This window comes from Daphnia carinata, chromosome 9, assembly GCF_022539665.2.
Source record: "Daphnia carinata strain CSIRO-1 chromosome 9, CSIRO_AGI_Dcar_HiC_V3, whole genome shotgun sequence".
Lineage (NCBI taxonomy): Eukaryota > Metazoa > Arthropoda > Branchiopoda > Diplostraca > Daphniidae > Daphnia > Daphnia carinata.
The window spans coordinates 9,647,349-9,656,990 of NC_081339.1; the positions used below are offsets into that span (position 1 = coordinate 9,647,349).

Below are 9,642 nucleotides of genomic sequence, written 5' to 3' on the forward strand. Positions count from 1 at the left end.
CCTTCCTACAAAATCATTTTATCGTAAGTTTTCGATTGTATTAGTCCAGATTCATTGGATGTAAACACCACGTAGTCAAGCTTAAGGAAATGGAAAGGAGAAATAATCAATACTAATCGCTGTCGGAACTGCTTTCGGTATCAGACTCTGATACTGAATCATTTTCAGCTTCCTCTGCAGGTCCGGCTTCAGGCTCAGGTTCAGCAAATCCAGCAAAAAGCCTCATTTGTTCCGTCTCTTTGAAGATGGGTGCTGAAACCCTAATTTCTCTTTTCGGAAAGAACGTTTCTTGTTCCGCACGGATTTCTTTGTTGTTGATTCCATCAGTTTCAGGTCGGGATTCTCAAAGTAAGAAATATTCCAGAATCGTATTCGTCCATCGTGCGAAGTTGACGCTATATAGTGGCCACACGTTGAAATATCCAATCGCTCAATTGGAAAGTTGTGGTGCACCACTACTCCCAAGAGCCTGTGCGGGAAAAGACTGATTGCTGATTTTTCCATCGTCACAACCCATAATAACGATATTGTCCATAATGGGAAGTACGCAGTTGATTGCCGATGGATGATTCCCAAATGCATCACTGTGGTATCCGAAAGCTTTCCAATCGAAGATATACATATTCCCATTACTCAATCCAGCAATAACTTTGGTTTCTTGGCGAATAAGACCTGCATAATTCATCTCCGATGGGTAGACCTCAGACTGCCAAAAGGCGGGAATAAGGTAAGAAGGCAGCATTAATTTCAACATGAATGCCATAATGCTACTAATAATTCGTAAGTGATTCGCTTTTCCATTAAGTTCACTACCTGACCTTCCATTTTCTTTCTTCTTGTGTTAAACGCAGTCAAAGTTCCTTCTCCGCTAGTACATATTAACACGCGCGATCCCGAATCTGTGATCATCGAACTAAAGAATTCGTCCATCTCCTTAAACTCGGCAACGGGCTTTTGTACACTGCGGCGCTTGTCCCATAGTATACGAGAGAACATCACATATAGCTTATGTACTGTTAGCGTACCCCAAAATTAATTAATACCTTTACCACCCCATCATTATCACCGGATGCAAAAATATTTGCATCCATAGAGAGCAAACTATAGATGGGTGAACTGAAATTTTTGGAAGGAAAATTCCTGCATTACTGCACTGTTTTAATCTGTTTCAAAAGAATTACCTGTGAGCTTTGACGAAGGACTGGGTAACTTTCATGGTTTTTGTGCCGGTTATTGCAACACTTTTATCTTTGGAAGCTGAAAACAATAAGCTCCATCATGATTGAATGTCAGGGTACAGCATCATTTTTTGTGATGATTGAGTGTATGCAGCAACTCATTTTCCTCATTTACATAGTTATAACTATAGTAATATGGTACATTTCAGTATGAGTAAAAACAGCCATGTCAATAGTTTTCTTACCAGATGATTTCTCCTTCAATGTCTGACATTGTCATCAGTTCTTCATTTGGCTGGAAGCTGATATCTGTTACCATGCAGTCTAAAGAGGTCCTAAGATCAGGTGGCTTTGTTTTTTCCTGGGGTTTTGCAGCATTAGAGATGGCAATAATTATATCATGATCTTCCTTTTCTTCTCGACCAGCAGCTGGTTGCTCAATGGTCTCTCCTTGATTCTGTGTCACTACCTCATCGTCCTGCTCTTCTTCACTGCTTTCTGTGGTAGCCTTTGCTATTTCACTTGTTTCTTCATTTGACAGTTCATCTTCTTTGCCAGCAAGGCTATCATCAGCATCTTCTTCACCAGGATTTATTTCTTCATTGATGAAATTCTCTGGCGAGCGAGGAATGAGAACAGGCCTTCGTTGGGCAAGCACTTGTTCGGCTATCACACAGGAAAAAACGCGTCATAATGTAATTTTTCTAAGCTAACTACGTTATCGAAAACCTTGTGGCAGAAAAAGACTCTTCATCTTCGTCACTTGAAGGTTCATTTTGTTCTTCCAGCATCGTTTCGGCAGTGCGAAGCGAATTCGATAAACTCATTTAAATAATACAAGTTTCCATTGCATCATCTACAATTGAATATCATTATGAAAAACTTTTGCAAATGTATACACTTTACCACTTGTTTTTTCGTTGTCTGCTATTAGTATGTGTTCGATTGTCATTGTATAGGTTTCTTTGAAATTTTTAAACATTACAAGCTAATTGTCTTGGTTCCCTTTAAAACCCTTGAAAGAAAGCCTAATTGATGTGTTTGAATTATCATGTTTTTTTAACTTTAAATGTAATATACTGAAAAGCTATAAATGTTACATAAAAACGAAATCAATTTTTCTTGCTCCTCGATTAATTTTGAGTCAAAATTACGCATACACCAGGCCTGCCGTAATCGCAGTTGCGATTTCGATTAAAATTTCAATCGGCAATTAAAGCATGTTAAATAATCGAAATCGGCGAATAAATTTTAAAATTTTTAGTTTTTAATCGCGATTATTTTCCGATTATTTCGCGACATCCATGAACGCTTAGATGAGAGCATATGAAAGTATACTCATAGCCGTTTCACTTTTGTAGCAGACGCTTTTTGAAATTTTCATTTTTGTCAATATAAACATTGGCAAGTTATTTCCTTACCGCTAGATGGCAGCTAAAAGCAGTGGGGAAAATAATTAGTAAGAAATTAAATTTTTTTTTCAAATTTTTTCAACGGATGAATGATCGCCGCTTATTTTTAAATAGTTAAAAACATTAATTAACATAAACGCATTGTCGAACATTATGGGAAAAATACTAATTCATTCAATTTCCTCCACACAATTCAAATTACGTTTTTTTATCAAGATGTTTTTTGGAAAAAACATCAGAGTTTGGGCAGTGGTGGGTTCTGCGCTTACGTTCGCAAATTTCATATAGCCAAACAGTGAGCGGTGTTTTTCAAGCAATCTAAAGTCACATTCAAAATGGCTCTGAACTCCATGATTAATTTCACGTTTCTAGAATTCGTTCTCCTTGAGCTTCTTAGGCCAGCATGGCTCATAAGACTGTTTATGGTTATGGCATCCATTATTTTGGGATATTTTCTTTTCGATTTCTACGGTTACGCAACAGGATCAAAAGGATCAACAGGATCTACCAGAAAAGAAGAACAACCTGAACAGCGCACTCCAGAAAACAGTAATGTTTTGCTACAGGAAAATAACATCGAGCATCCTTTGCCACAGAGCACGTCGAATTCTACTACTGTCTGCCTAGCAGAGAACCCAGATGGAATTATCCCTAATCCTGAACCAGAAACGGGATTTCAAGACACTAACGATAGGAGGCAACAGCAGAACAATAGCGCACCATTAAATGAAACAGATTTTGCTCAACCTACTTTACTAGACGATTCTCGCATAGTGAGTGACTCTACTACCAGCATAACGGAGCAAGTCCCGAGATCAAAACGATCACGATTCCTTGGGCGAATGAAGAAGCTATTAAGCAAACTCGGCCTCTGTCGCACTTCAGACACTGATAGCACCAAAGGTCCAACAGACGTCCAAGAGACGAAGCTATCAATATTCCTCGAGCGAGTGGATAAGCTATTGGTCAAACATGGCTTCTTCAGAGAATCAGATGTAAACAAAACAGCATCCGTGCAGGTAACAATGAACCACCGTCAAGTGAATATGGTGATCGACAGAGGTTGTTTCGAGTCGATCATCAGTCAAGAGCAATGGCAGACATTAGGCGAGCCCAGTTTAAATCCTTTAACGGAGGACGATTTAGTCACGTCTAAACGCACAGGAAAGTACAGAAATCACGTAAAATGGGAGGAATGCATTGGATTTTTCTACGCCGTTGTTGGATTGCAAGGCAAACTGGTACTACTCCCAATTTACGTGTGTGCTGGAGATCAGACTAACTATCTCGGTCGTAGATTATTTTTTGACCTCCATTTACATCGAGAAAATGCGTATTTCATCGAAATTACACGCACAACAGAAAAGGAAACTCTTTCTAAAACGCATCCAATAGAATCAGTTCCAGAAACGGCCGACACGACATATTCGCATGCCCAGAACCAATGTACGATTGACACAGCAGTGCATTCGGATGCCGAACCTGAAATTCCGTTGGACTTGACGAATGCTTTGATTACTTACTTGACCATACGGATCGAGGTGGAAATAGAAATGGCAGATAAAAAGCGCGAAAAGTACGAACAGCGTGTATCAGAGGCCATATCAGCGCGCCAGATAGAAACGGCCGAAAGTGTCGAGGAAGTCTTCTCCAAGGAAAAGTCTGAACCGGAAGCCAATGTGTCCAAAAAATCCACCAGTAACGACAAAATCAGGAAGACCATCTCCAAACTTGAAAAGCTTTATGAAAAAGACAACAAGAGGTCCCGGAAAGTTATACGTGAAGCAGAAGACCACCTGAACGATCTAAAAACGAAACTTGGTTCTGCCTCATCGGACTCGGAGCGCGCGGAACTCACCGATACTGTCAAGCAAACAGAAAAAGCCCTTCAAGTAGTGGTCGATAACGAAAATGTCTATTCAGCGGGGAAAGTGGCATCACTGTCTTACGCCAAAAAAATGTTTCTCAAGCCACAAAAAAATAGAGGGAAGAAATCCTTCAAAGGACTCAAAACGATGTTTGAACTGAAACCCAAAGATAAGGTTGCATTTCCAATGTTTTCAAACAGCGTTTTCGAAACAACCGAGTAAAAGAAGAGAAGGAGGTATAACAATGATTTATTTTGACGCTTAGATAATTCTGTGTGCCATTTGAGACAGCAAGTTAATCTTTTTTTTGATTTTTTTCTTTTTGTTTAAATTACGTAACAGTGGAAGAATGAGGTAAAAGTTTTACCATTCGATGTGTTGGCTGCCAATTGATGGCATTGTGATCTACTGGAAGGAAGTGAATGGCGACATTGAAATTGAATTTTAAGAAATTAATGACAATGATCATTTTTGAAACTTTGAAACCTGTTTGCTGTTTAAGTACACAGGTTTTCTTACTCAGAATAATCCGTTTTTCATCCCTTCGCATACGTTCCAGTTTTATCATGGTGCCGCCTATTTGTAGTTAATCCAAATAGGAGACCATCGTTGCAGACACTGTAAACTGATTGGTGAAATTATTATAGCTGCATTTTGAATGATGTGAAATGTGTACCTTCATTTAGATGGGACGCGATTTAAATCAACCACTCTCAAGCTACGCAGGTTTCTGAGCATCCTTACATTTTCATGGTTATACCTCCCCAGCTTCTATTTTCATTCGATTTCTTCCCTAAACTCAATCTTTGGTTAATACAGATTGCCTGTCGTTTCGGTAAATATCTTGGATTTTGGAAATAAAAATGTTTTAAAAAATGCTACCAACGAACTCTAGTGTTTCAGTTCTTAGTAGATAATTACGATTGCTTGAAACAAAATACGTTTTCAAAGTCTGACAACTTTGGGAAATGGTTTTGTTAGCTCGCAAATTAACGTGTACAAAGTAGCAGGTAATAGTCATCAGAAATGCTTAAGTGGGAAACAAATAAAATTAAAAATTAAAAAAGGAAGACCGGGGGAAAGGAACTAAACGCAGTCTACTTTGTAAGAAGAGTTTCAAATCTTTCAATGGTCCTACCACATAGGGCTACCAGTGGAAACAATGTTGCTTATAAAACACGATTTCAATTCGTTTTTAGAAATAGCCTAAATAAACAAAAATAATTTAAGTATTTTTACAACTTCCCATTGCGTTGACCTTGTGATTGTACTAGATGTAACTTGCTCTAGGTTTAATAATTTAAAATTTGACAGGAACCAAGAAAAATTCAAAAATCGAATGCTACAAGATTGTGAAAATCGAATGAACAAGTCTGATCTACGATTTTTTTTTCAAAGATCACTACACGCAGGTCTTCAACATAAATCTCGACTAAACTCTTCTCACGCCCACCGTTTACTGTATAGTGTGGAAAACAAGGCGGCAATTCTATTCGCATCACGTCTACATTACTCTGCATTTTTTTACAATCTTTTTCATTGCATCAAGAATAAAGTTTTTCATCGCTCGCCGTGGGCATGAAACACCTGATTTTCGTTTACAGAAAACTGATAAGCCAGATAAGATCTCAAACTGTGTTTCACCATCAAGTCTGTTAAACCTGTCTAGGACTGATTTTAACCTTGGTGGCCTACTGCATTTCGTAATTTAAACACACACTTGTATCTATTAATTGGGGGGAGGAGTTTGAAATCCTAAACGCAAGAGGAGGATTGGATTATTGCAAGGCTGGGTGTAGAAAATAAAGGCGCCTGCTGGCACAAAGTTTTTACTGTTAAAATGATTTGACGAGCACCCCATTTGCTAGTTATATGTGGTGTGAATTCGTTTTTATATAAAAGGCCAGTAAGATTGGTGGGGTTAAGCATTCCATTCGACAACGAAATCACGGATGGTTCCTGAGAAATATAACTACCCCATTTCACGTATCAAGGTATGATTGTTGAAATTAATTAAACCTTATCTAAAAAAACGGTTACAGGTGAACTTGTTTCTAGTTAACAGCGTAACCAAGGGGATGTTAGATGTTACTTAGACTTAGACATAGATATAGGAAACATGATTTGTCTGAAATTGTAACAAAAGGCTTGAATCGCGAATCCTTAACTATCCTTGCTTAGACATCTCGTTCCTCTTTAAAGTGCACTATTCTATTATATCATGCACAATCCATATAACGACTCAAAGGCAAAGTAGACCGGCAGGCAACCCACCAACCGGGCAAACTATGCAATGCGGCAACGTGCAAATAAAACCTAACGCTTCATGTCAGGACAACAAGAAAAAGAATAAACAATTATCTGCTTACAGAACAAAAGATGATTAAAAACGGGTGCTGCTCATCAGAGGTAGAATTAAGCCAGTCTAAATACTTAAATAAGAAAGTCTGTAACAAATGGGTAGGTGAATCGGGCTAAATTCAACGTAGTGCTAGGTAAGTCAGATTTTAAAGACGAAAGGGTAGGTTTGTCGGGCTCAACTAAACGAAGGAGTAGGCGTGTCGATCAGCTTTCAACAAATGGCGAGGTATGTCGGTCTGTATTAATCGCTGGGGTAGGTGTGTCGTCCGGTTTCCTACGAAGAGGTAGGTATGTCGGACTATTTTAGTTGAAGAGTTGGTGTGTTTTTTAATTTCCGTCAAAGTGGTAGGTATGTCGGACTGTGTTAATCGTAGGGTGGGTCGATCTGTTTTAAACGAACGGGTAGGTATGTCTGTCTCAAGAAAACAAACGGGTACATACGACGGCTGTAATAGAAGTATATTTATAATGGGGTTGATGTGACGGGAGCGTTTTTAAAATTTTCATTGGGTACATATGTCGGGGTAGCTTTGGCGGGAGATGTTTTTCCAGTTCTTGCAGCGTTACGTACGTCGGGGTAGGTTTGTCGTTTTTTGCGGTACGTTTGTCGAAACCTCTAGGTACTTGTGACGGAGGGTAGCAATGTCCTCACGCCGTTCGTCCCGTATCTGACACTGTCTTTCTATATTTGATCATCGATTTTCGTCGGAAAAAAAAAAAACAAAATAGAAGAATCAAAATAAAACACTTTCTAATGCGTTGCATAGGGCTATAACACCGTTGCCAGACTGTAGGAAGGGGGACGCACATACGGAATTGTCGCAGTGGGTGTTCTAATTGCCCCTAACATAGATCTTCACAAGTTTGATTATTTAAAGCGGATAAAAATGAGCTAGGAAAAAATAATGTAATAAATTCATAGATAAAAGAACCAAGAACGACAAAAGATCTCTTTTAACAATTTGTTACATCGGTTTTGGGGTGAAAACCAAAAATTTGTCTGGGCAAAAACTAAATGGACAGTAAAAAAAAAACTTGTTATGAAAAATTGAAAATTTTTACAGCTTAAAGCCTCAAATGTTTTGTAAAAATATAGAACCCTAATTCCTAGCAAATTTCTATTCAACTAAATCCTTGTAATACTTCAGGTGACAGAATTTTTTCAATTGTCAATCGTTGCAATTGCGCCCACGCTCCTCTACCATTGTTTTTTCGTTTTTTTTCTTTCAATTTTAAAAATCGGTAAATTCCCCTTTTTAAATTTTAGTTTTCTTTAATTTTAAAATTTATTTAGCCAAAAAAAAACATTAAATGTCTTTTTGGCTGTTGGAGGGACGTTCTTGGGATTAAATTTTGGCACAACCACAGGACTTTAAATTCTCCTAGCCGACGGACATCCATGAAACTACGGGTAAGGTGTAGGATGTATAACGGATGTTCGGCCATGAACTGGACATCCAACGGCAGAGATGTACTACGTGGGATGGGCAATCGTGTATTTAAATTTCTCTTCGACGGAGGAAACAACTATTGGTGGACGTTCTTCTAAGACGGAACGCTAATCGACGGATTTGACTTTCCTTCTTTGCGATTGGAGATGTAGTGGATGCTTCTGCTGTGGGCATCATGATTTGGAACATATTCAACAAAATTCTCGTTGCTATCTAGCTTTTGCGATGTTGTAAAACAAAGGATTCCTATGGCGATCCTAATTAATGCATAAAAGACGATTAAGTTTCAACATAAATATCCCCATATAAATGTATTGATTACTGCAGACTTTTTCTGGTTGATATCGTAGCTCATCACGGAGACAATGGACACAATGGGTGGCGAGTGAACGCTTGACTTTGCATCTTGTTGCCTTATGATCTCTTTTGAATCATTCCTATTATAGGGGAGGTAGGGCGCAATTGGAACGCGCGGCAATTGAAACGAAAATTCTACCACTTCAAGTATGTGAGAGATTTAGTTTAAAAAATTTGAGCTAACGCGAATTAGGGTTGTACATTTTTAGAAAAAATTGGAGGCTTTAGACTCTAAAAGTTTTTGAGTTATCCCAGAAAATTATTTTTCGACTGTCCATTTGTAGTTTTTGCCCAGACAATTTTTTCGTTTTCACACATAAAACGATGGAGGAAATCATTTAAAAAAAGGTGTTGAATCATTCATCGTTCATTAAGCTATAAACTGATAACATTAATTTTTTTCTAGCTAAATTTTATCCCCTATAAACATTAAAAATCCGTGAAGACCCATGCTAGGGGCAATTGGAACAAGGTGTTCCAATTGCGACCCTTCCGTATGCGCGTCTCCCTTACTGTAGTCTGGCAACGGTGCTATAGCCCTATGCAGCGTATTAGCGGAGCTCTTTTTTCAATTTGTTTTTGAATGTTGTTTTGTATTTTTTGTGGTGACGAAAAAAATGTCAAAGAGTTTACTGTTAAAGTTCCTCCAGTTGTTTTGAAAAATTTTTAGATACCTTGTTTTCCTATTCCAGTTACTCAAGACATATCGTCTGCTGGGTGGCTGACACTTATCGTCTGCTGGGTAGCTGACACTTATCGTCTGCCACAATGTTTGTGTTTTTATTTACAGCGTTGATTAAAGAAATTAAATTTTAAAAATTAAATTACCGACATTTATCACAATTATGATGTAAGGCTGGACATGCCATATTCGATTATGAAAATTTGATCTCTGTACTATTAACCGTTCTTGGGATTACTAACACTTTTCTGAACCTAATTCAGAAAACTACCAATATTCATTAAATAATATTTATTTACTACAGAAAGTTATGAAATATCTTAAAAAATAAAG

At 38.0% G+C, this 9,642-nt stretch overlaps 1 pseudogene; it reads right to left on the bottom strand.

Annotated features, from left to right (window-relative positions):
- Positions 1-13: 13 nt before the first annotated feature.
- Positions 14-2,528, bottom strand: LOC130690742 (WD repeat-containing protein 55-like; annotated as a pseudogene).
- Between the last annotated feature and the right edge of the window lie 7,114 nt (positions 2,529-9,642).